The 27,166-nt window shown below is 41.8% G+C and overlaps 1 long non-coding RNA gene across 2 annotated transcripts in view; it reads left to right on the plus strand.

The window, feature by feature from the left end:
* LOC140613785 (uncharacterized) overlaps positions 1–27,088 on the plus strand; it is a 99,614-nt gene extending 72,526 nt beyond the window's left edge. Inside the window, exon 10 of one of the 2 annotated variants that reach the window (XR_012014642.1) lies at positions 26,730–27,088. This is a non-coding gene — a long non-coding RNA (uncharacterized lncRNA). Of the gene's footprint in view, positions 1–1,124; positions 1,608–26,729 lie in introns of those variants that run through there. The other variant, XR_012014641.1, reaches the window with a different exon arrangement.
* The last annotated feature ends 78 nt before the right edge of the window (positions 27,089–27,166 follow it).

Consider the following 27,166-nt stretch of genomic DNA (forward strand, 5'->3'; position numbering starts at 1 on the left):
TGGACTGGATGATTCTATTTTTAAGAAGTTCAAGAGTAAGAAAAACAGCTCTGCAGTGATAGAAGGCCAGTCAGGGATTAGTAGGACTTTGTCTCTGCCAGGGGCTGGGGTTGTGGGATGGTTAGACTGAGAAGTGGCATGAGGGAAACTTCTGAGGTTTGGAAATGTTCTGTATCTCACACTGGGTGGTTATTGCAGGAGTTGTGTGCATGTGTGTGTTGCCATCGAGTTGTACACTTTCTATGCATCTTAAAATGTTATTGTATTTCAGTTTTTAAAAGTCAGGGGCATGCCAGTGCAGTAACAACCGAATCTACATGTTATGTCATGGTCTGGCTCCTACTTTCCTTTCCTCACATCATCCTTCATTCCCCTTGTTCTTTAGGCTTTTGCCACACCTACTTTCTCGTTTTTCCTCAACATGCCACTCTCTAGCTGTGATTCCATTTTTATTTTCTTCGTAGCTCCTTCCATCATTTGAAATTATTTTATTTGATTACTTATTTATGTCCCGCTTTCCTCCTTCAGAATGTCGGCTACATGAGGGTGGGGTCCTTGACTATTTTATTCACTCTCTACCCCTAGTGCCTATCATAGGGCCACTGTAGGACTCAGATACTTGTATGAATTCATGATACGATCTTCAAATATTTGTGGAAAGTTACACTTCTGAGTTTGCAAAATCTTGATATTCTTAATGTCTCAGATGAAAGGTAGCTATTATGGCCATTTTGCAAATACTCTATTGACAGATTTACTCATTTATGTACTCTATAAATATTTATTAAATGTTCATTAGAAGCAAGGTTGACTTAGCTAGTATTGTCTGGCAGTGCAATGAGGGGTTAGTGAGGGAGAATTAAAAATACAGAAGACAGGAGTAGGAATTGAGGGACTGCATCTGAAAGTTGGCTTAGGGGCAGAAGAAGATCAATGTTTCATGTGAAGTTGAGAGAGAAATGTGAGTGGGGATATAGATGAATTCACTGGTAAGGAAGTGAAAATTTTTGATGACTGCTATATCCCCTCAAGTAAGAGGCAGGATCATGAGCTGAAAAAGAGAAGGGTCAGAGTAGGCGAGGGAGCTTGAGAAACTGCAGTGGTTTCTTGTTCTTCACACTCAGGTCAGGAATGGAGGTGAAAGGCTGCAGAGCTGGGAGGAATTTGGAGAAAGGAAGAGATCGAATGGCTGTCATAACCTCTAGATCAAGATGGATGAGTGATCAGATGGAGAAACTTCTTTCCAAGCACAGATAAAAACATTCTGAACCAAATCTAGACAGTAATAACGTGGGCATCTGGGTAAAGTGGTGAGTCAGGAGGGGAGTTACGTTATTCTAAATGTCTTGTCCGAGAGGAGGCTAGACATATAGTTTAACTATTGACTTTGTTGGGAAAATATAAACTTAAGTCTGTTAAATGATTAGAAATAGAATGTGTAACTTCCAAACTTGTTGAAGAAAAAGGAAAGGAATTAGGAAAATCTGACAATCCGAAAGAAGACAGAAAAGGGAAAAAAAAGAATAACCTTCATAAATTTGAAACAAAATATCAGCGATAAGTTATTAGATTCCTAATGATATTAAATAAATATTTAAACTCACAAAGGACAGGATTGTTAGACTGTTTTTTAAAAATTCAGTTACCAGGGATCCCTGGGTGGCACAGCGGTTTAGCGCCTGCCTTTGGCCCAGGGCGCGATCCTGGAGACCCGGGATCGAATCCCACATCAGGCTCCCGGTGCATGGAGCCTGCTTCTCCCTCTGCCTGTGTCTCTGCCTCTCTCTCTCTCTCTCTCTCTCTCTGTGACTATCATAAATAAATACAAATTAAAAAAAAATTCAGTTCCCCATACTGCTTACAAGTAATATACTTCAAACAAAATAACAGAAAGATTATAAATAAGGGGATAGGAAAAAGATATGTCAGGAAATTAGTATCCAAAATAAAGCTAGCTTAGCAATAATAATATCAGATAAAAATGGTTATTAAATTAAAAATATTTCTGGAAGCAGAGATTTCATACAGATTATGAATCTATATAACAATATAGTATGAATACCATAACTTTGTATGCTTTTAATAACACAGCTGTTATGGAAGATACTGGAAATTGGCTCATTCAATACTACTACAACCCTCTGTTTATTGTGGTGAAGACTATTTCCCAGTTTCCCTTGTAGCTAGATTCTCTATGTGACCATACTTTTGCCAGGCAGAGATTTAGAGGGTGAAAGCAAATATATATGTGGAGGCCACAAGGTCCCTCGGGTAGGAAGTATGGTGGAGGTGCTTGGTTTTTATAACAGTTGTTGCAAGGGTTCTCAAATCCTGATTCTAGGATTGGAGGGGCGAGGTGGCAGGCAGTGGCTAGCTGTGGGGTTTCTATAAGATTTTGGATATTTCTCCTAGCTGTGTTGCTCACAGGCTAAGTAATAACAAAGCTTGGCTTCCTTGCCTGTCTGAAATTCTGTAAGTTACCTTGTACCCTGAATTAATAAATAAATTAATTAATTAATTTCTGCTTAAACTAGCTAGAGTGTATCTCCATATGGTGTAGCCCTGAGCACTGAACGCTCCTTCAGGATTCTAACACTGACTGGGGGAGGCATGGACTCCTTGTAGGCTTCCTAGAGCAGGTGACAACTGCACTATGTGCTGAACTGTGTGTTGGAATTAGCTACGTGGAGGGCTTAGATGAAGAAGGAGTGGCACATGCAAAGGGGGAGCCCAGGAAATGCAGAGATCAACAGTAGTTCAGTGTCCCTAATAGGATGAGACGAATGGAGTGACACAAACAAAATGGAGGCTGGAGCTGTGTCAGGGGAAATCACAAATGGCCTTGCCTGCCAATTTGTATACTGGAACTGTTGCTTTTGTCTACTCAGCACCTTGACTGCTTCTCCTGCTACTTTCCCTGCCCCTCTTCCCACCCCTACACACACATTTCCTTTGGGGAGTGACTTGTTCTCCACTCGAATGAAGGGATTTGGATGAGGCTACCCATCACACTGGCCCTGCTTCCTGACGACAGTGGGAGCCTTGCTCCAGGTCTGACCATCAAGGTAGACATTATTCCTGTGATCATGACGGTTGATCTAAGATGAGACTGTGAGTTAGTCCTTACCTGTCAGAGCCCTTCCCAGGGATTTTTAAAATTTAGAACTTGCTCAGAGTTGTAGATTCTGGTGGTCATTATCTGCCCCCCCCCCAAATTTTAATTATCTGAGGCCCCCTGGAGCAGCTCTATCTGGAGCTCCATCTTATGGGAGAGAATGCATTTCCTTATTATTTAGTCCCACTGAGCCTAAGTGTTCCATTGCTTGCCACCAAGGACCTTATAACAGCTCAAATGAGTGGATGAACTGAGATTTGAACCCATATGCACAATTCTAAATTAGACTAGAATCTATTAATACACCCATGGAAAAAAGCTTCAATCTTATTAGTGCAAAGAAAGGTAAATTAAAGACTGTGACTCCATTTTTAAAACCAGTACAAGATTAAAGATCTTTTTTTAATGGTAAGTACTGTCATATTTTGTGGATATTTAAAAATGTAAATCATCATAGCTCTTTTATTTGTTTTTTATTAAAGATTTTTATTTCTTTATTTGAGAGAGAGAGAGCAATAAACAACCACAAGAGAGTGGGAGGGGTTGAAGCAGGGGCAGAGGGGGAGGGAGAAGCAGATTCCCCTCTGAGCAGAGTCCAATGTGGGGCTGGATCCCAGAACCCCAGGATCACAACCCGAGCCAAAGGCAGATGCTTAACCAACTGAGCAACCCAGGTGCCTCCATCATAGCTTTTAACCATATCAACAGAGGCACCTGGCTAGTTCACTTGGTAGAACATGTGACTCAATCTTGGGGCTCATGAGTTAGAGCCCCACATTGGGTGTAGTCATTATATTAATGTGTAGAAAAAAGAAAAAAGATGGAAAAGCAACACACTTAAAAATGTTAACAGACTGGATTTTAGTTATAATGGGTGATTTTCTCTAATTTCTTGTCTTCTCTGTAATTAGAATTTTCTCTCATGAGTCTTACTTTTAGAGTAGAAATAATCTTAATAGTATTTACATTGGGGGGCACCTGGGTGGCTCAGTCAGATAAGTATCCAACTCTTGACTTCAGCTCAGGTAATGATCTCAGGGTTGTGAGATTGAGCCCTGTGATGGACTTCAAGCCGGGTGTTGAGCCTACTTAAGATTCTCTCTCTCTCCCAACTCACTTTAGACCCAAACACACACAGACTGAAAGCAAGGGGGTGGAGAACCATTTATCATGCTAATGGATATCAAAAGAAAGCTGGGGTAGCTATCCCTATATCAGACAAACTAGATTTTAAACCAAAGACTGTAATATGAGATGGAAGGGTACAAGGTCTATCCAGAATATCTAACAATTGTAAATATTTATGCCCCTAACTTGGGAGCAGCCAAATATATATATATATATATATATATCAATATATATATATATATCAATTAGTGATGAAATTAAATAAACTCATTGATAATACAGTAACAGTAGGGGGGCTTTAACACCCCACTCACAGCAATGGACAGATCATCTAAGCAGATCAAAAAGGAAACAAAGGCTTTGAATGACACACACTGGACCAGATGGACTTAACAGATATATACAGAACATTTCATTCTACAGCAGCAGAATACACATTCTTTTCAAGTGTACATGGAACATTCTCCAGAATAGATCATATACTGCGTCACAAATCAGGACGCAACTGGTACAAAAAGATTGAGATCATACCATGCATATTTTCAGACCACAAATGCTATGAAACTTGGAAGTCAACCACAAGAAGAAATTTGGAAGGACCACAAATACATGGAGGTTAAAGAACATCCTATTAAAGAATGAATGGGTCAACCAGGAAATTAAAGAAGAATTTTAAAAATACATGGTTGCAAATTAAAATGAAAACAGGACAGTTCAAAACCTTTGGGATGCAGCAAAGGTGGTCCTGTGAGGGAAGTATATAGCAATACAGCCCTTCCTCAAGAAGCAACAAAAGTTTCAAATACACAAACTAACCTTGCACCTAAAGAGGCTGGAAAAAGAGCAGCAAATAAAGCCTAATCCAGCAGGAAAAGTGAAATAATAAAGTTTAGAGCAGAAATCAATGATACAGAAATTTAAAAAAAAAAACAAAAGAACAGATCAATGGAACTAGGAGCTGGTTCTTTGAAAGAATTAACAATATCGATAAACTCCTAGCCAAATTTTTCAAAAATTAAAGAGAAAAGACCCAAATAAATAAAATCATAAACAAAAGAGGAGAGATCACAACCAACGCTGAATAAATACAAACAATTATAAGAGAATATTATGAGCAATTATATGCTAACAAATTAGGCAACCTGGGAGAAATAGTCACATTCCTAGAAATATATAAACTACCAAAAATGAAACAGGAAGAAATAGAACATCTGAACAGACCCATAACTATCAAAGAAATTGAATTAGTAATCAAGAATCTCCCAACAAACAAGATTCCAGGGCTGGATGGCTTCCCAGGGGAATTCTATGAAACATTTAAAGAAGAATTAATACCTATTCTTCTGAAGCTGTTTCAAAAAAATAGAAATGGAAGGAAAACTTCCAAATTCATTCTATGAATCCAGCATTACCTTGATCCTCAAATCAGACAAAAGCCCCACTAAAAAAGAGAATTACAGACCAATATCCCTGATGAACATGAATGCAAAAATTCTCACCAAGATACTAGCTAATAGGTTCTTTTTTTTTTAAGATTATATTTATTTATTCATTAAAGACACACAGAGATAGAGAGGCAGAGACACAGGCAGAGGGCTCCCTGCGTGGAGCCTGATATGGGACTTGATCCCAGGACTCCAGGATCACGCCCTGGGCCAAAGACAAGCACTAAACCACTGAACCACCCAGGGATCCCCTAGCTAGTAGGTTCTAACAGTACATTAAAAGGATTATTTACCACGACTAAATGGGATTTATTCCTGGGCTGCAAGAGTGGTTCAACATTCGTAAATGAAGAAAAGGACAAGAACCATATGATCTTCTCAATAGATGCAGAAAAAGCATTTGACAAAATACAGTATCCTTTCTTAATAAAAACCTTCCACAATGTAGGGATAGAAGGAATATACCTCATCATCATAAAAACCATATATGAGAGACCCACAGAGAGAATATTATCCTCAACAGGGAAAGACTGAGAACTTTTCTTGTAACATCAGGAACATGAGAGGGACATCCCCTCTCACCACTGTTACTCAGCATAGTACTAGAAGTCTTAGCCTCAGTTATCACACAACAAAAAGAAATCATCCAAATCAGCAAAGAAGTCAGACTTTAACTCTTCACAGACAGCATGATACTCTATATAGAAAACAAAAAAGAGTCTGCCAAAAAATTGCTAGAACTGATACAGGAATTCAGCAAAATGACAATATATAAAACCAACGCACAGAAATCTGTTGCATTTCTATACACTAACACTGAAGCAGCAGAAAGAGAAATCAAGGAATCAATCCGTTTCACAATTGCACATAAACCATAAGTTACATAGGATTAACCTAACCAAAGAAGTAAAAGATCTGTCCTCTGAAAATACAGGACACTTAAGAAAGAAATTGAGGAAGACACAAAGAAATGGAAAAACATTCCATGCTCATGGATAGGAAGAACACACATTGTTAAAATGTCTGTGCTACCCAGAGCAATCTACACATTCAGTGCAATCTCTATCAAAATACCACCAGAATTTTTTACAGAGCTGGAAAAAACAATTCTAAAATTTGTATGGAACCAGAAACCCCAAATAGCCAAAGGAAGGTTGAAAAAGAAAACCAAAGCTGGAGGCATCACAATGCAAGATTTCAAGCTGTATTACAAAGCTGTGATCGTCAAGACAGTGTGGTACTGGCACAAAAATACACACATAGATCAATGGAACAGAAAAGAGAACCCAGAAATGGACCCTCAACTCTATGGTCAACTAATCTTCACCAAAACAGGAAAGAATACCTAATGGAAAAAAGACAGTCTCTTCAACAAATGGCGTTGGGAAAATTGGACAGCGACATGCAGAAGAATGAAACTGGACCACTTTCTTACACCAGACACAAAATGGATGAAAGACCTAAATGTGACACAGGAATCCATCAAAATCCTGAAGGAGAACACAGGCAGAAACCTCCTTGACCTTGGTTGCAGCAACTTCCAGATAGACACATCTCCAAAGGCAAAGGAAACAAAAGCAAAAATGAACTATTAGGACCCCATCAGGATAAAAAGCTTTTGCATAACAAAGGAAATAATCAGCAAAACTAAAAGGCAACCTATGGAATGGGAGAAGATATTTGCAAATGACAGGTCAGATAAAGAACTAGTATCCAAAAATCTATGAAGAGCTTATCAAACTCAACACCCAAAAAACCAAAAAAACTAGTCAAAAACATGGGAAGACATGAACAGACATTTCTCCAGAGAAGACCTACACATGTCCAACAAACACATGAAAAAATGCTCAACATCACTCACCAGGGAAACTCAAATCAAAAAACCACAATGAGATACCACCTCACACTGGTCAGAATGGCTAAAATGAACAACTCAGGAAACAACAGATGTTGGCAAGGATGTGGAGAAAGGAGAACCCTTGTACACTGTTGGTGGGAATGCAAGCCAGTGCAGCCACTCTGGAAAACTGTATGAAGGTTCCTCAAAAGATTAAAATTCAACAATTGTACTACTAGGTATTTATCCTAAAAATAGTGATGCAAAGGAGCACGTGAACCCCAATGATTATAGCAGCAATGTCCACAATAGCTGAACTACGGAGAGAACCTAGACATCCATTAACAGATTAATGGATAAAGAAGATGTGCTACGTATGTACATACATATATAATGGACTATTATATGTATATAATGGAATATTACTCAGCCATCAAAAAGAATGAAATCTTGCGTTTTGCAATGATGTGGTTGGAACTAGAGGGTATTATGCTCTAAGTGAAATAAGTCAGTGAGAGACAAATACCATATGATATCACTTATATGTGGAATTTAGGAAACAAAACAGATGAACACAGGGGAAGAGAATGAAAAATAAAATATGATAAAAACAGAGAGGGTGGCAAGCCATGAGACTCTTAACTATAAGAAACAAACATGGTGCTAGAGGAGAGGTGGGGGGGATGGGATAATTGGGTGATGGGCATTAAGGAAGGTACTTGATGTAATGAGCACTGGTTATTGTATGCACCTAATGAATCACTACATTTTACCTCTAAAGCTAATAATAAACTATGTTAACTAAATTGAAATTTTAATTTTTTTAAAAGATTTTATTTATTTGAGGGAGAAAGAGAGAAAGAGAGAGAGCACGAGCAGGGGGTAGGGGCAGAGGAAGAGGGAGAAGATGTGAGACTCCATCTGAGGACCCTGGGATCATGAGTTGAGCTGAAGGCAGACGATTAACCCACTGAGCCACCCAAGTGTCCAATTAAATTGAATTTAAATAAAAAATTAAAAAAAATAAATAGGGAACAGATAATAGCCTCTCAATTAAAAAAAAAAAAAAAGATTCTCTCTCCATCTGTCCCTCCGGCACCACTCCCCACCACCCCTCATGCACACATGTGCACGTGCTTGCTCTTTTTCTTAGAAAAAAGTATCTCATTAGAGAAAATATTAATTAAAAAAATAACATTTATTTTTTAGAAAGTGTAATGGTCTTGGAAAAGGTCTTTATTTAGATAGTAAAAAATACTGAGGGATGGAGAGGCTCCATAGGAAGATATTATATTTGTGATTTCTCAGGGCTTAAGTCAAAGGCTAAGACGAAACACCCATAGCTATCCTCTATCCACACTTTTCCATTACAACCTGATATCAAATTTTTGCCCCCCTGTCAGCTCATGTGACTCAATATTGGATTCAGGAAGCATGGTCACCGTAGACTATTCAGAACTTACTGGGGCGTCTGGGTAGCTCAGTCGATTGGGCATCTGCCTTCAGCTCATGTCATGATCCTGGAGTTCAGGCAGATACTGAACTCTCTGACGCTTGAAGGAGCTAAATAGACAAAGAAAATACTACCATGGACTAAATCTACAAAGCTCATTATTATAATTTGTTAAAATTTACTCCTTTGTTTTGGAAACATGCGTGTCTAGATCACCCAGGGACCTCTCCTGATTTTCCTCCGTCATCTCTGACTATTCCTTTTGTCTCCTTTGAGGCTCTTCACTCTGCATGTCCCCAAAATGTACAACATGCCCACCTGGTCTGTCCTGGGCCCTCTGCTCTTCACTCTGTGTTGTCACTTGGACAGCACCTGTACCCATCTGCTCTATGGGGCCTCTGTGTAGCAGTCATCCTCCGACAGCCCCTAAACGCTAGTACTTAATAACTTAGAAATAGGCTCAATATAAAGCCTCATTAGCCTTCATTTCTTAGTAACAGATAACTCTCAGAAATGGTTATCAAGGACCAAATGTATAAACCAATGTGCTATCCTTTGATCGCCTTTTGCACCAATCCATCTGACCCACCATTGTTTCAGTGTGGGGAGGAAGAGATCATCTCTTACTTTCAATGTGCTTCCTCTGAAGTTATTTCACCACAGCTTTAACAACGGTCAATTGAATGTAGTACTTTAAAAAATTCATCTGAGAAATCCACAAGTTGAAGAAAGCACCCAGGGAGTATAGCCACTCCATGGCTTCCCAGCTGGCCATGCTTCAGTGAGGGACCCGAATGACGCCTGTTGCATGGGACGTCCATTCCTGGAATGAATTCATGTATAAATGGATAACACAGTAACCCCTCTGAATTGTCCTTCCTAAGCGAGCTCCATCCTTCCTTGGTTTAGATCGTGTTAGATTCTCATTGCTTTGCATTAGCTGAGAACCAAGGCATTTGTATTTTTATCCCATCAAAAGATTTGTTACAAGGCATGGCAGCCACTCTCCTGTCCCTTCCCCTCCCTTCGCAGTCACTCTTGACTGTAAAGCAATTCTCTCCCAACTGCACCAGCTCAGATAAGTGTTGTCACGTCCCCACTTCCTACCCTTTTTGTGCTTGTCCAGGAGGTAGCAGTAATTTCAGCTCAACGAATATCTTTGAGTGCCAGCTATGTGCGGGGAGCTGCGCTAGGCACCGCGTTGGAGCACAAGTTAAATGGAACTAGAACCTTCAAAAGTAGGTCACAATTCTGTCCCCTGCCTCTGGCTTTCAGGCCGGACCTGAGCTCAGCCACTATTCCCAAATACAATTGCTTTGTGGCTAGAGCTCAGAGTCAAAACTCATCAGGGGCTGGTGGTGTTCGTGTTGTTCTTTGCTGCAACCTTTGTTGCAGACTCTAACTTATCAGTAAAATCTTGGCCTTAAAAAAACCTGAGTTCAAAATCAGACCTTCCAAATGCCCCCCAGCTACGCCAACTTAATGTTTTACATATTCTTTGTTAGATCCAATACTCCTTCCACTTTCCCTTCCCATCCAGCAGCCTCCTCAGGCAGTAACATGACTTAAAGGCACACAAAGCATTACTTTCACTAGACAATTGGCTTTCTGTGGCACTAAGTGAAAAAGATTGAGACACCCCCAAGATCATAGGTAGCCTATTATTTGTTTCCTCTTTTGCAGCAAATTAGAGTTTGATGATCGCTATTATTATTCATTATTATCAAACACTGACACTGGGTTTAGCCTTTAGGGCAATCTTTTTTTCCTCCAAGTTGCAAACAAAGGAGAGTAGACATTATTCTGCATTCATTAAAAATAGCCTTGCATTTATCCTCCATGAATTTCATACTTAAGTGCCGGGTGAAAGCCCCTCAGAAATAGTAAATGTACAGATCCAGTGCCATCCATTCAAGAGCCGGGAGGTTCTGGGGATTGAGGACGGATCAGAGCTGTGAACTAACCCCCTTCCACATCACAGCAGCGCCATCTGCAGCGTGTGGCTGGACCCCCTCCAAGTACTCACCACCTCCTTTAGAACTTTTATGAGCCTGGGTTTTTTTGAAAGCATACTCATTCCATATGCAAAGGCTTGGGTACATATGCACTCCAACAGCCCATATGCATGCAAAATGTGCAGATGGGCAAAGGAAAATGAAGCCAGGGGTTTGGCGCTAAGACAAATTATTAACCCCCCAGAATTCTTAAAAGCCACATAGGGGTCCTATGGAAAAACAGCCTCTCTTAGAACCAGTAATTGGAACTTAATTTTAGATTTCAAAAGCTGTAGCTTAATGAAAGTGTAAGAACAACAGCTTTTAGAACTTCAGTTTTTGTTTTTGTTTTGTTTGGCATTGTTCCCTTGGAAAACAAACATCTAAGGTTGCAGAATCTCAACCAGCAGCACCATCACCAGACTTGATCTTTTTTCTCCAGGTTCCCCACCGCATATGAACGACGTCATTCTGAACCACTGTGGTGCAAGAGAATGATAGAAGAATTGACTCCCTTAAATTAACTAACAGCTGCATGGTTCCGTTTAGGAAGGGAAAGTGGGTAGAATGGGGGGGGGGCGGATAAGTACTAGGCAATAAATTACAATGCATGTGCAAATATTTAATATGCCCACAATATTCGTAAATATGTACTAGATCTTGCAACAGGTATGCTAAGCCTTTTTATTAAGATCATCTATTTCAGACTAGTTTTACAGATTTAAAGCACTTAAAATTTTCATATTTAGGTCTAAGGTTTCCAGAATTAGGGTCAGCATTTCTCTTTTTTTCCTTCCCTTTTCATTTTTTATTGAGATAGAATTAATATATAAATTGTGTTAATTTCAAGCGTACAACATAATGATTTGATAAATGTATATATTACAAAATGATCCCCACAGTTAGCTTAGTTAACATCTGTCAACTCACAGTTATGAGAGCCTTTAAGATCTACTGTCTCAGCAACTTTCAAATCTACAACACAGTATCGTTAACTCTGAGACTCAGCATTTCTAAATGAAGATATATGCAATTTATTCTATTCTCCCCCAGAGAAGTCACTTGGAATCCACTCAGCAGGCCTACTTATCTGTGAGGTGCCAGGCTGAAATATGGGGAATCCACCTATTCCACAGCACTTCGGTTTGTCCCCTCAAGCCATCTATGAAGAGCCCTAACTCAAGCGGTCCTTTCGCAGCATAGTGAGAGCCTTCCACATACCTGGGCGTTTTTCGGGTTCTATTACAATGACCAGTGCTCTTCTTGGCACAACCTGAAATATCAGAGGGCAGAGAGGGAGCGGAGCGCGCAGGAGCCGGATGGCGCTGCAGGAGGCTCGAAGGAGCGAGGCCGGAAAGGAGGTGGCGGGTCAGGTTAGGCAGCGAAGGAGGACAGATGCAGGTAGCTGGCGGACCGGGAGCTCTGAGTGGTGTTTCTCAACCCCGGCTTCAGGACGGAATCACCTGGAGAGCTTTATAACCCTTCTGACACCTGGGCCCCGCCCCTGCCACTTCTGATTCATCCTTGGGAGGTGCAGCCAAGCGATAAGGGTTTGCAGCTCCCCGGGTGATCCTAAATGACCAGCCAGAGCCGAGAACAATTGGGATAGAGAAATGATGTCTTTTAAAGACGGCAGCAGGGTAAGCACCTGTGAGTGCTGGAGAAGGAGCCAGGGAGGAGGTAAGGGGACAATGCCTGACATGGGGGGGAGGGGGGCTCAGCCAGGTGGGAGGCCTGCTTAGAACTCAGACGCCCCAGGGAGGGGCGAGAGGAAGGGAGAAGTGGGGGCTGTGGACTGAGTCCGGGTGGAGCAGCCCGGGGCAGCCAGCGGGGCCCCAGGCATCCTCTGCACCCACCGCACATCAAACACCCTCCACTGACGTGAGAACATGGACAACAACGAGAATATCAACAGCATTCTACGTATTTCAAATGAGTAAAAAGTAAATTCTCTATACTTTTGGCATCGTGTGCATCCTGAAGACCTGCAGGCCCTCCCCTGCCCGTCCTCGCAGCCAGATGTCACAGACGTGTCGTGTTGCACAGGCTGAGACCCTGCGTCCCCCCAGTTGTCGCTGCCTTTCTGGCCTTGTATGGAGGCACTCGGAGTTTGCGAGGACGCACCCTGAAGGTTCTGAAGTCCTGGGAAGAAGGTGCAGGGAACGGAGGGATTTCCCAGGCTGCGGGCCTGTTGGTGCTGGAACCTGGGGTCCCAGGCAGGCGGGGAGGGGTAGCCCCGACCGTGGCTTGCACAACAATCCCTAATTCCTTTGTTGGTGACAAGCACCTGCTCTCACCTGGCCGGACCAGGGTCGAGGCGGGAGCCGGCCTGGTGAAGGGAGACACAGGACAACTCTTCTGTTGGCTTCCTTCTGCCCCTCGGGCCTCCCACTGAGGTGGAGGGGCGCCTCTCCAGGGTTAACTCCTAAGGCCCCTGTCCCTTTTGTCTTTGATGCTGCTGTTCCTTTGACTTGTCTGTCCTCTACTTTTTTGTTGTTGGTTGTTTTCTGTCTTGGGGCTAGTGGCCTGAGAAGACTTCCTCCCTTCCCAAACCGCATTTCTTTTCTCCTTTCATCCTCAGATAAGATAAACTAAATCAAATACATACCTTAAATCAGCAGGCCGCAGCACTTTTTCGTTAAAGAATTTTAAACCATACAAAATGAGTGCGTTGCTCTTTAGAAATGGAGAGTGGTCTCATCTGACCTCACCTGCCCTTTGCCAATAGAAGCTGGGTCTTTATCAAGAAGAAACTTTCTTCTTTCTTCTACATGGGGCTTTGCTTAGCAGCCAATTTTAAAATGATCTTCAGATGAAAAGTCACATTCTTGAGGGAGAACAGAAAACACTTTGTACAACAACAGGCTCAAGAGATGAGTTTTCTCTGTATTAAGCCCTCCATCCGTGTTTGCTGTGTCTTCATTGTTCATCAAGTCAACAGACTTTTTAGTGACTGAAAAGTTTCTCCTTGCCACCCTGATTATTTTTTCTGCCTTCACTAAAATTTGGCAAGTATGTGTATCGCAAATACTAGATGGAAAGCTCTGGATCAAGGTTATGCAGTGTATCAGTGTGGGTAAAGCAAGGCCTTGGCTGTAATAATCAGCTATACACTCAGTCAGGAGAATGTGGTGAGGTGAGGAAGGAAAATCACAGAGCAGAGAGCCCAGAACGTCCTGCAGAATGTCTTTTCCACGGCAACACGGCAGGTCAATCCAGTTATGAAACAGAAGGGTATTAAGCATTTGCGTGAAGGATCAGAGAGTAAAAAAAAAAAAAGGTGGACGGGGAGTGAATAAATTCTACAGGTCTTATAGATTCTCCTGTGGAGAGTCTCCTATAGAATCTACAAATTCCTTTCTAGGGAAAATATGCTGACTCGTGTTTGGGTTCCTTTGGACATTCTTCCTAGGTTTCGTGTGGCCCATCCTGTGTGCAGAGTCACATGGCAGGGAAACCTGGATCTGTCTCTGGAAGCCTTGAGGAGTAATGCAAACCTCTGATGTTGGCATTCTTAGAGCCAGACCGAATACATGGCGCCTTACAGAAAGCATCTCCGAATCCTCCTTGGCCATCGTTCTTTTTCCTAAAGCTCTGTACTCCTGAGAGCCTCTAAAAATCTCTGCGATCCCTCTGCTCCCCGCGGCGGGGCCTCTGCAGCCCCCCTCCAGCGCCCGGCGCCTGTGCCAGCTGTGCAGACCTGTCGGGATCCCTCTCCTAACTGCCAGCTCTGCCAGACTGCCCCGCGATGCTGGACGGCTCCGTTTGTTCTCATTTCCCACAGAACAGAGTCCTCTGGGAAGTGTTGTCCCACCACCACCACCCCGGCTGATGTGGGGAAAAAAGACTATGGAACATTTCTGGACAAATACAATTCTCTGCTTGGTTCTACTTGCATTCCTTGGTAGAGATAATTCTCCCTGAGACAATTTGGGTAGCTGGGGGAAGGTGGAGCTCAAGCCAGAGTAGGGGTGAAATGGAGGTAAGGAGTGAAGCGGGGTTGTTTTCCCATCAGCCAACCCACTGGTCACCGCTGGGTAAGTTAAAATGAGAACCCCCCACATCATCCGTGTTAATATTTGGTCTTGTTGAATGGCAACCTGAACAAATCGTGTCTTTTCCCGGTGAGGCCAGGGATACAGCTTTCACGTTCAGGTTAGTTCTTGGCCTCCCACCATCCAGATTCTGACTGTCTTGGGCCTTACAGAATGTTGTCATTTCCTCCTCACCTTGAACCTTGATACGGTTGACCTTGGGGCAGTTCATGTGACTGCACTCCTAAGGGTCTTGTGCTGTGGCCCAGTATCTCCACTCCCAAGACTCTGTCAGATGAAATGATCAGAGATGCCGGTGAATATTTATTCCTAATATAGATTTACTTCTAATAGTGAGAAAACGGGTACAACCCAAATGTCTGCAAAGCGAGAAATGGCTAAAATGTTTTGATAAGTTGTATGATGAACTATGTCTCTATCAGGATGTTAATATCAAAGGATATTTATCAACGTAACTTGTTTCTAACTTAGCTTTAACTAAAAATCATGAATGAAAGTTCTACTTGAAGTATGATCAATTTTGTATGTCACATATATGTATATCTGTGCATGTGTATTTATATACAACAATGACACACACAATTTGGTTGCCTCTGGGTAGTAGAAATACAGGTATTTGTTTATCTCTGTAGTTTTTCATGAACTTACATCTATTTTATATCATAAGTGAATAAATATTATTACAAAATACATGAAAAATGAAAGTGCTTCTTAGCACAATAACTGATGAAAAGGGAAGCTGGAAGAACGTAAATGGTTAACAATGTGGGAACGGTTAAATAAATGAAAGTACACGCATATGTCCCATCTCCACTGATGGCCACACCTCCAGCTCCTGGCTCCTGAACATGCAGGAATGTACCTGGTCACTCAGGCCTGGAATCACTCCCAGACTGCTCCTCTCTGCCCTCTTAAGATCCTGCTGCCTGTGATGATATGACCATTGACCTCTTACCTGCTTGGACGTGACTGCCGGCATTTCTTCTTTGTTTGGGAGAGCCCTACTTCTCCTGCCCTGCAGCTCAGAGGAACTGGCCCTCCTGTGCTCCATTAGGTGTGGTCCTCAGATACCAACGTTGCCAGTCAGGTACTCTATCCCCTTGGCCAACAGTGGCTGTTTCAGCTGAGGCAACCAGAATCCTTGCTGATAATGTTCTTCAGAAGCCACCAGGAAAACTGCTATCTCCTCCTTTGGGATCAAGATCTATAAAGATAAGCCAGAGAGTCTTATGACCAGCTTTCTTTCAAGAAAATCCCCATATTGTCCACAGTGGAGAGAACGATACTAACACAGATGAAGAGAGAGGAGAGATAACTATTAGGAAAGTCCTAAGGACATTGCTTGAGCCCTTGGATGCAGTAGTGATGGAAATTCTTTTTATTTTCCTCAGTTAATACATTTCTCCTCCCTTTCCTCCTTCCCTTCCTACTTCCCTGCTTATCTATCTTTAAAAACAGTTCCTTTTTCTGGTGTTAATTTTTTTTCTTCTTGAACTTGTTTGAGAAATGACTCTGTCACTTGTAACTAGAGTTCTGACTCAGTTACCCTACCTTGGATTTGACGATCTGGCTTTTGGGAAGCAACCACTTGGCTCTTACATGCTAAGCAAGTCTGGCCTCTTTCTAGAGAAACTCTTAACTCAGAGGGCCTGGCTTTATATAGAACTTTCCCATCTATTTCTGGACATTTTCTGTCTTTAGTGGCTGGAAATTTCTTTCCTCCCTACCAGAAAGAGAGATCAGACATACATCATTTAATATTTTAAAAGCACTAAAAATTGTTTTGAAAGGATTGTTAATGGCATGGAAAGATTATTGTAATACATGACCTCAATTATTTTAAGTATGTAATAGCTAGCTACAGAAAAATACTAGAAGGAAATATATCAAAATATTAATGGTAGTTATATTTGAACAGTAAGATTATAGGTGATTTATACCTTACATTTTCTAATTTTATAAGCGGACATGCAATTATTTTGTGGTTAGAAAATAATAAGAGTTATTAAAATAAATACATAAGTTAGACATTCATCCTAAGGACAATTTTGTAGTCATTAGACAGAATATTTTGAAGACATTTCAGTGACATTGAAAAAATGCTCAGAACAGTTAGGTGGACTGAACTATATATAGCACAGATCTCAACTGTTTTAATTATACATATATTTAAAGATTTTTACTTTTTCTAAAGATTTATTTATTTATTCATGAGAGACATGCAGAGAGAGGCAGAGACATAGGTAGAGGGAAAAGCAGGCTCCTTTCAGGGAGCTCCATGCAGGACTCAATGTGGGACTCGATCCCGATCCCAGGATCGTTCCCTGAGCCAAAGGCAGATGCTCAACCGCTGAGCTGCCCAGAGGTCCCTAAAGATTTTTATTTTTAAGTTATCTCATCACCCAACGTGGGGCTTGAACTTACAACCCCGAGATCAAGAGGTGCTTGCTCTCCCAACTGAGCTAGCCAGGCACCCCTATTTTATTATAATTATAAAAAAATTCTGATTCTGAGAGTTGGAAAAAAAACAAAAACCATGATTTCTTGATTCAGAGATAACAACTAATAATATGTTGAAGCAATTTCTTCAGTCATTTCCTATGCATCTATTTTTGAATCTATAATTAAAATAAACGAGACACCTAGGTGGCTCAGTGGTTTAGCGCCTGCCTTTGGCTCAGGGTGTGATCCTGGAGTCCCAGGATCAAGTCCCACATCGGGCTCCCTGCGTGGGACCTGCTTCTCCCTCTGCCTGGGTCTCTGCCTCTCTCTCTCTCTCTCTCTCTCTCTCTCTCTGTGTCTCTCATGAATAAATAAATAAAATCTTAAAAAAAAATAGTTGAGGGATGCCTGACTGTCTCAGTCAGTAGAGCATTCAACTCTTGATCTCAGGGTTGTAAGTTCAAGCCCCACGTTGGGTGTTGAGATAACTTAAAAAAATTAAAAATAAGAACTTGGGATGCCTGGGTGGCTCAGTTGGTTAAGCATCTGCCTTCGACTCAGGTCAGAGTCTCAGGGTCCTGGGATTGAGCCCCACCATGGGCTTGCTGCTCAGCAGAGAATCTGCTTGTTCATCTCCCCCTGTGCTGCCCACCCACCTTGTGCATGTGTGTGTTTTCTCTCTCTCTCTCTAATAAATAAATCTTTAAAAAACATATAAATAAAAACTTAAATTATAATAAAACAGTAGAATGTTACTCTGGTGGAGAAAAAGTTTGCCCCTTTGATATCAGAAGCTCTACACCTTTTCTCCTTTTCCCAGGTAAGGGGCTGACGTCCCCTCTGTCTTTGCTAAAGGAAGTAGTAGATTGGGGTCAGTTTCTATTCTGGGCAGAAACTGAGGTCTTATAAACTTCACAGAGATGATTCCGTCTACTTATAGCCAAATTTCCCCCTGCTTTATCTCCCAATTTAGCTGTGCAACACACACACATTTGTTTATTTACCAGCAATTAAAGCAGAATTTCTCAGAAAGGAAGGAGCTAAATCTGGGAATGCAGGAAAAGAAAAATATTTACATGACATATCTCAGATGCAAACCATGTTTTGCATTGTGCTAATTTAATTTAATCTTTTCAAAATCCTTGTGGAAAAAAAAATACCATCATTTCCCTCTGATTAATAGATTAGCCACAGAGTCTTAGAGAACTTGGAAGTAACTTTACCAGTTCACACAGTCAGTAAGTGGTAGAAGTAGAATTTGAAGCAAGGCAATCTTATTCTAGGGCCTGAGCTGTTAACCGATGTGTATGTGGCAAACTGTGGTAATATTCATCATGAGTTTCGTATTAACTCTGTTGGTGAAGCCCTTGGAAAGCGTGGTTAAGGAGAAGTTTCCATTCTTTTTCTGTGTTCATTATTATCTGATTCTTTTTTTTTTATGATTCTTTGCCATTTCTCGATGTTCGCTTGTATAAGATTCATAACTGATACACAACAGAATGAAGAATCTCTTGGATCCAAGATTTTAAAAATAATTGTAGGAAGAGCTCAATTTATCTGTAATTGACTGGAGCTCAGACTTTAAATACAGTGTTCAGCAGTTATGTGTGTAGTTTTAGATATTTCTGCTCCTACCAGCTACTGTATAGATCTGTGTAGGCAGAGGAAACAAGGAAGAAAATTCTCTACTTTGCTGTCTGTAGAGCTCTAGATATATGTTATGGTTTCCCCTCACTTTGTTCTGTGTTGCTGGGGTATGGAGCAGTTTAAGGATCACCTCAGGGTTCCTGTTTGTTTTTTGGTTAGGGAGCAACTTTGAATTTAAGACTTACCTGAAGAAGTGATCTCCCTTTTGTCCAAATTATTGCTAGTGTGGTGCTACTTTTGAGGGCTCTGATTAGAGTTACCGTGGTTCTGCCTTTGACTTTTTCATATTCATATGAGTGGGAAACCTGTTCCAAGGAGCAGGGAGGAACAGTGGAGTCAGTGCAGAGCCAGAAAAGAGCTGTCAGAGAGGCGAGGGAAGCAGGGGCTTCTCCAGTTGCCTGGAAGAGAAACATTCTAGAGGTTCTAGAGGTGTTCGATGGTTCTAAATGTTAAAGACAGGTTAAGAAGTTAAAAACCAAGGAGGGGCACCTGGGTGGCCCGGTCTGTTAAGCATCCGACTCTTGGTTTCAGTTCAGGTCATAATCTCAGGGTCTTGAGATCAAGCCCCTGGTCAGGCTCCATGCTGAGTGTGGAGCCTACTTAAGATTCTCTGTCACTCTCCTTCTGCTCCTCCCCCTGCTCGCATGCATCCTCTCTCTCTGTCTCACAAATAAATAAAATCTTAAAACAAAACTAAGGAAAGAATGTTGGCTTTCTGGAGCAAATTCAGAAGAGAGGTGGACCTAGAATTCAGGCTGCAATGTGGCTAGGAATGAGTGGGAAGTAAGGACCTGAATGACTCCAAGTGGAGTCTTCTTTGGCAGAGAAGGGCACCTGGGAAGTTTAAGAATGTAACAGAATTGAGGGAGTGTGTGCACCTGTGTGTGTGCATGCACATGTGGATGCAGGAAAGGAAACAGCTGGGCAGGTTTATAAGTTGAGCAAGAAGCAACACATCAAGAGAGAAGAGAGGAGGGAAGAGTACCAATGAGCGTTACTGAGAGTGGACAGTTGTAGACACGGTGCTAGGTGATGGGACCTATGAATGTGCTTTCATAGTCTTTGGTTCATTTAGTGCACACGGCAGGCAACCTTGGGAGGGAAGTGAGGCTCGAAGAAGGTGAGTGATTTGCCCAAGATCACGTAGCTGTTATTTGGGCAGATGGAACAGATCTTTCTGACTCTGAGGGCACATAAGTTCTATTCATGAAAGAGGGAAAGAGGAAAGGACATTTAGTGCCGAGGGGTCCTAGAGGAAGTAGTTTGAGTGGGGAAAAAAAAAAAAAAAACATGGGTTAGTAAGATAGAGGGTCACATTTACCCCAGAGGCAAAGGAAGATGGAATCGGAAAATACCGTAAGAGGGATTAGAACGTAATCTCATTTTATTTCCTGGATAAAAATAGCCTATGTAGCTGGCATATATATTCAGGTAGGTTCCTAGGAGACCATTGATGATTCCCTTAAGCTTATCGTGATAGAATCCTATCGTCTCCTTTTTTATTCCCTTATTGTGCCGGGTTTTGGTCATCCCCCAAGTGATCTCAAATCCCCCCCAGCTCCCCACCCCTGTGTCCTTGAATGACTGCATACACCTATAGCTCTTCCTTTTACCTGGACTTCCCTTCCTCCTCTATTTATGAGTATGGAAATGGACACCACTCCTTAATTGACAAACCGATAAATACTGAGAATGAATGAATCCCATTCAAGGATTTGGTCTCTCAATTTTTATCTACTAGATTGTTGTTAGATTACGTTAGCTGGGGCATGTGAAATACCAGAATTTTTAAACGAAATCTCTTAAAAGATGAGCAACAAATTACAACTGAGCTTTTATTTCATCTAAGTCATTCTAGTTGAAATTCGTGACCTACTTTATCTTATGTTCTGTTGCCATAGTGCTTAGGTTAAATGTGTAACTAAAGAAAATTGATTTCCAGTGCAAATCTTAATTTTTATTGTGCCCTGCAGTGCTGCATAGATGATATATGTATGATAAGTCTTACATTTAGAAGATTCCAAGGGGAGTTTTGAGAGTTTACATATTATGGCCTCTATCCGTGGATATTAAGATAATATGTTTTCTGTAGATGTGTATCATTTTCTTAAAAAAAAATAAGTGACTTTATGAATATCCTTAGGCACAAAAGAAACAGGATTTTCTGATTGCCTCAGAAACAGTCTCCAGTGGGTCAGTCAGTATTTGCTAAAAAGGAAAACAATATTTATCTTGGAAAAGTATAAACCTCAAGCTCAAAGACAAATGCTTGTCTCGCAGATGTTTTAATGCCTCATTTGATTTAAAAATCTACTTTGGGGATGCCTGGGTGGCTCTGTCAGTTAAGCTTCTGCCTTCTGCTCAGGTCAGTCCCACGTCGGGCTCCCTGCTCTGCGGGGAAGCTGCCTCTCCCTCTGTCCTTCCCCCTGCCCCCCATTGTGCTCTCTCTCTCTTCTCTCTCGTGGGCCCAGATGCTCTCTTTCAAATAAGTAAGACCTTTAAAAATCTATTCTACAGTAAAGTGAGCACTCAGAATTCTTAGGACCTTATCTTTATATATATAAAAAAAAATAATACACAATTGGCACACCTCTCCTGTCTATGGCGGGGTATGTGTTTGGTGGGTGGGGGGAGGCCTGGCCAAGCCCACGGGGCCAACATTCCCCAGCATCCTCTGTAAATGGGCACGTTTCTTTCTGAATGGTGAGGCTTTTTTCATTACACCTGTGATATCAGAATTTGCTAAGTGTTGAGAGCAACTAAAGCGTCTTTTGTTACATTAATGACTTTTGGAACGCCACTAGGTAAACCTGGAATGGGGGCTGCTTGCCGGGGGAACCAATCATGATTAGAGGATGAGACCTTTCGGTCCCACCCCTGACCTCTGGAGAGGGGAGACAGGCTGGAGGTTGAATCAATCACCGGTGGCCAATGATTTAATCAATCAAGCCTCTGTAATGGAGCCTGCATAAAAACCCCAAAGGAGGGAGGTTTGAAAAGCTTCCAGGTTGGTGAACCGGAACGTGTCCAACCTGCCAGCTCCTGAGTCCACGGGGACTGAAGCTCTCGTGTTCAGGATCTTGCCCCAGGTATCTGCTCGTCTCATTCATTTGTATCTTTCAATATCCTTTGTAATAAACTAGTAATCTAAGGAGTAAACTGGCTTTCTGAGTTCTGTGAGCTGCCCCAGCAAATTAATCAAACGGGTGGTGGTGGGGGGGGTCACGAAAGTATCGAATTTATAGCTGGTTTGGTATCTGAAGTGGGAGCAATCTCACGGGGCTGAGCCTTTAACCTGGGGGATCTGACACTGTCTCCAGGTATATAGTGTCAGAACTGAGTTCAGGTTGGGGAACTCTTGGTCAGTGTCTGAGGAGAACTGAGTTAATTGCTTGGTGGTGTGGAAAAACACACGTTCCAACGCCTTGAAAATTTTTTCCTGTGTTGAATACATTCAAGTGTCCATAAATGTGGGAATTTATGGGGCCGATTAAACCCCGAAGATGTTGTGTTTGGCTTATATAATTCACTTATTGCAGTTCTAAAAGAAAAAGACCCCACTATTTCCTCCTACTACCAACACTTCTGACTCCAATATGTGGGTTTTCCACGCTAAGCTATTCTCTGACGTTCAGTAGAAACCAACTGGGTGTCCTACAGTTTCACTCACTTCTGACACTAACTGCCTAGAGTTAGTTTAGTTTTGTGGGGCTGAACCCTCATCCTGTGAGTCTAAAGCCCACATCAGATCCTAATCTCAAATCCCAAATTGTCATCAGTGCTTCTGACCAACTGGCTAAAATCAAGGGTTCCCACAAACCCTTACTCCACTTTAATAACTTGTGAAGAACGGCACCCAGAACTCAGGAAAGTGCTTTACTTAAGGTTTGCTGCTTTATTATGATGGATGCAACTCTGGGGCAGCCCCATGGAAAAGATGCATAAGGGCAAAGTGTTCAGGAAAAGATACAGGGCCGCCTCCGTGCCTTCTCTGGGCACCCCACCTTCCCAGCAAAGGCTCTTTGAATCCCATTAAGGGTTTTTATGGAGGCTCCCTTGCGCAGATATGATTAAGTCCTTAGCCATTGGTGATTCACTCTCCAGCTCCTCTTCACTCTATCCTCCCCAGAGGTGGTGGTGGGGTGACGTTGGAAGTTCTAATCCTCTAATCCTGAGGTTGGTTCCTCGCACAGGAAGCTCCCATCCTGGAAGAGCCAGCTCATTAACATAAACTCAGGTGTGGCTGAAAGGGGCTTATAAAAAAAACAAGAGCTACACCTCTCCCCTGTATCACTCAGGTAATTCCAAGGATTTCAGGAGTTGTGTGTCAGGAAGCTGGGCAGAGACCAAGTACGTATTTTGTATTAAGTCCCAGGTTACTTGTCTGGATCATGTATGCATTTGATTTTGTTACCTTTGCCTTAAACATTTTGGGGAAGAGGTGATAGATAAGCTATGTTGAACACCATCTCTTTCATTTGCAGGTAAATATTTTTATATTGCCTATTTTACTATATTTCTAACTTGTTTTCGTTTTTGCTTCACTGCAGGTGTTGTTCAGGCTTAGAGGGAGATGAGAAAGCCCTGAGGCCCATTGAGCATCTAAATTTCCCTTTCTTTAATTTATGGCTGCTGATGATTTATGGTTTTTGGTTTTTGCCTCTTAGTTGGCTTTGTTTCTGCACACCTCTAATAACTGTTTCTTTCTAACATTTTCACACTCCTTGAGACCGACTCCTCTGTGAGGCCAGGCTTGGTCATGAGTTTTGTCTATGGGTTTGGTGCAGGATCCTATCTGTGCAGGGTTCTGCTGGTTAGAGCTGCAGTGTGGCATCACTCTGCATGGCAACTGGCACACGAGAAGCTACCCTCGGCTGTTTGCTCAAAACAGGGCTTCAGCAGAGCAAACACTTAGACCTTGAGATTCTGCTGGTACGGAGGAGACCAGAACTCCTGCACGGTTATGAGTGAAAATCCTGGAGTCCGATTGCCTGGGGTTCAGAACTTGACTCCACCAATTACTGGCTGTGGGATCTTAAGTGAGCTACTTTGCTAATCTGTGCCTCTGTTTCTTCATCTGAGAAATGGGATAATATATACCTCCTAGAATTGAATTAGATGATATATCAAGAAACTACCATAGAGCTGGATGTATAACAAAGACTCAAACATTGGTTATTATAATCATAATGATGATTATTTGGGTACTTCTAAGATTCTAGCATAGTACCTTTCATAGTAGCTTTTCAATAAATCATAGCTGAATGAAGAGATGAACCAATGAATTAATCACATACCAGTGCCTGAAATATGTAGTTTGAGTAAATCCTTTCTCAGGTGGGACTTTAAAATATACCTAGAAACTAATAGAAGTGTTTCATCTCTTCTTTCAAAAATCCTTTCCATAATGAGATTTGCATTTCAAATGGACTTTGTAAAATGGAGAGCTTCTCCCCTCCACTCCTACCCCAGAGTAGCCCATGATGATTCATCTGTTATTTTTCATACGGTCCCAGTGAAAAGCTGGGTTTTTCTTTACTGGCTAGGGAATTTGCAGTGTCTGTCACAAGAAAGGTGTATTAATTTTTAACTTGTTGGATTTTCTTCCACGAAGCCATCAGCAGTGGATGAGAGAAACTTGTTTTCTATGTCCCTGCCAGAAATAAATATTTCTTTAAATTCCACCCCCCTCTTTTTTTTTCTAATCTAAGTACGAAGTGATACAATGGAAATGTTAAGCTTTAAATTCACAGAGCAGAATCAAGCTGGGATGGAATCAAGTCCATCTGGTTCCTTCCTAGAGTTGAACTATATTGAAATAGCCAAAATATATTGTGGATCTTTGCACAGAATCTATTGCTTACCCTTCCTTTTTTTTTTTTTTTTTTTTTTTCTTTTTAAGCACACTTTGCTTGTCTAAGTGCCATGGCCACATGTGCTACATATAGATGATCCTTAGATTTTTGGGTTCCTTAGTTCCTTCAAAAGGAACTAGATTGCATTTGGTATAAGAACACACTGTCCCATACTTCGAGCGTGCTATCTTCATGTCTTCATTGTTAAAATTACCGAAAAACCTTCTCTGTCGTTAGCATTATTGGTTCCATATTTCTTTATCTTACCTCCATTAAAAAGTTGAAATTCCTAATATTTTAGATTCTCTTCTATTTATCTTTAGTTCTTATTCCTGTTTTGCAAAGTGTATTAATTCTAGGCTACCTTCTTTGATCCTTCCCATAATGTTTCTTTTATCTACTTAACATTTCAAACTTATAGCTTACCTATTTTGTTTAAATACTTTTCTCAGGTGTAATTCTTAATTTCATCGTTTCTTATTTTCTTTTAAATATCCTGGTATCTGTCCCTTTTGACCTTACAGTTCTCTGATTTTTATCTTTTACCATCCTTGGCTTATAAAAAGTAAACAAGAAATCTAGGTATAGAGACAGATGCAGAAGATTTTGCTGATGAATTGGTCACAGATGGAGAGGGAAAGAAGCATTAGTGTTGAAAAATAGCATTTTAGCCTGAACGAATGAGTAGAAAAAACTGAGGGGGGGGGGGGGGTGTACGTTGGAAGAGAAAGTTTTTCTTCCACCACCATTGCATAATAAAAGAGCATTTTTACCATTTGAAAGGGATGTAATGCAGATCTTTTTAAATGAATACTTAAATTTCTGGAAAAAAAAATCACTAAATGGTCTATTCTTTTCTTATTTTGCTGCTATTGATGAAAGCTTCCGGCATTTATTAGAAGCTTATATTTCAAGAAAACTCCCTCTGGTACTTAGAGAATAGAGAATAGGCTGAAAAGTTGAAGACCGGAAGCTCCATTAGAATGGAAACCGTGTAAATCATTCGCAATTTAGTAGATCTTTCATCTTAATCTCATCTAATCTGTTGATAGGGAAGCTGAAGGTTGGAGAAGTTTGCCTCCTGCCAGTAATGTAGATGAAAGAAGTTTTTGCTCCGATTGAAGTATTTAAGATTAGTTGTTTATGTATGTATTTATGACAGAGCGGGTCCACAGCACAAGCAGATGGAGGGCCAGAGGGAGAAACAGACCCACTGCTGAGCAGGGAGCCCCTGGTTGGGCTCCATCCTAGGACCCTGGGATCATGACCTGAGCAGAAGGCAGACCCTTAACCAACTGAGCCACCTAGGGGCCCCTGGTTGAGTTTTTTGTTTTTGTTTTTTTTAAAGAAAAAGTGATAATGCAAGGAGTTAAAAATGGTATGTGGTGGTTCTAACAGGCCTACTCAATTTTCTGAGCTTTAGAGGAGGCCTGCCTAGCCACCATGTTCTTTACTTAGTTTTATGTCTTACTTAGCATGGCTGTGGAGTCCACATTACTGTAAAGATCGCGTTGGGATAAAGTAATAAAGTTGTGGGCGGCCCAGGCGGCTCGGCGGTCTAGTGCCGCCTTCAGCCCAGGGCGTGACCCCGGGGTTCCAGGATCGAGTCCCGCGTCGGGCTCCCTGCATGGAGCCTGCTTCTCCCTCTGCCTGGGTCTCTGCCTCTCTCTGTCTCTCATGAATAAATAAAATCTTAAAAATCACAACTTTATTATTATTATTTTTTTTAAGTGTATTATCTTATTAAATATTCATCAGGGAGGCCAAGAGCTCCTCAGAAGCTGAAGTGCCGCCTCTTCCGTGGAAAGGTCGACTGTGATTTTTGTCGACGTCCTGGAGACCAGCTCTGCTGCGCGCTCCCTTCAGGTTCTCCACCGGATGTGCTTGTCCAGGCTTCTGAGGCTGCGTAAGCAGATAATGGGTGCGTGAAGGAGAAAGGACTGAATGCGGGTTTAGCTACACCATCCTCCTCCCCTTCCTCCTGCAGTGCCCCGGGGCGCTACCCGCAAGCTCCCCGAACGGCCGGCTCGGACCCGAGGCCAGGGCGCCTTCCGACTTGGGAATTCCGTCGACCTGGGAAGCCTGACGGGCCCTGAGAAGTGGGATGTCAATAAAGTTTTTGTTTAAAAAAAAAAAAAAGCCTGCCTAACACCAGAAAGCCCCGCCCTCCGGAAGCCGGCTGCTAGGGGCGGGCC

Source organism: Canis lupus, chromosome 22 (assembly GCF_048164855.1).
Source record: "Canis lupus baileyi chromosome 22, mCanLup2.hap1, whole genome shotgun sequence".
Classification (NCBI taxonomy): Eukaryota; Metazoa; Chordata; class Mammalia; order Carnivora; family Canidae; genus Canis; species Canis lupus.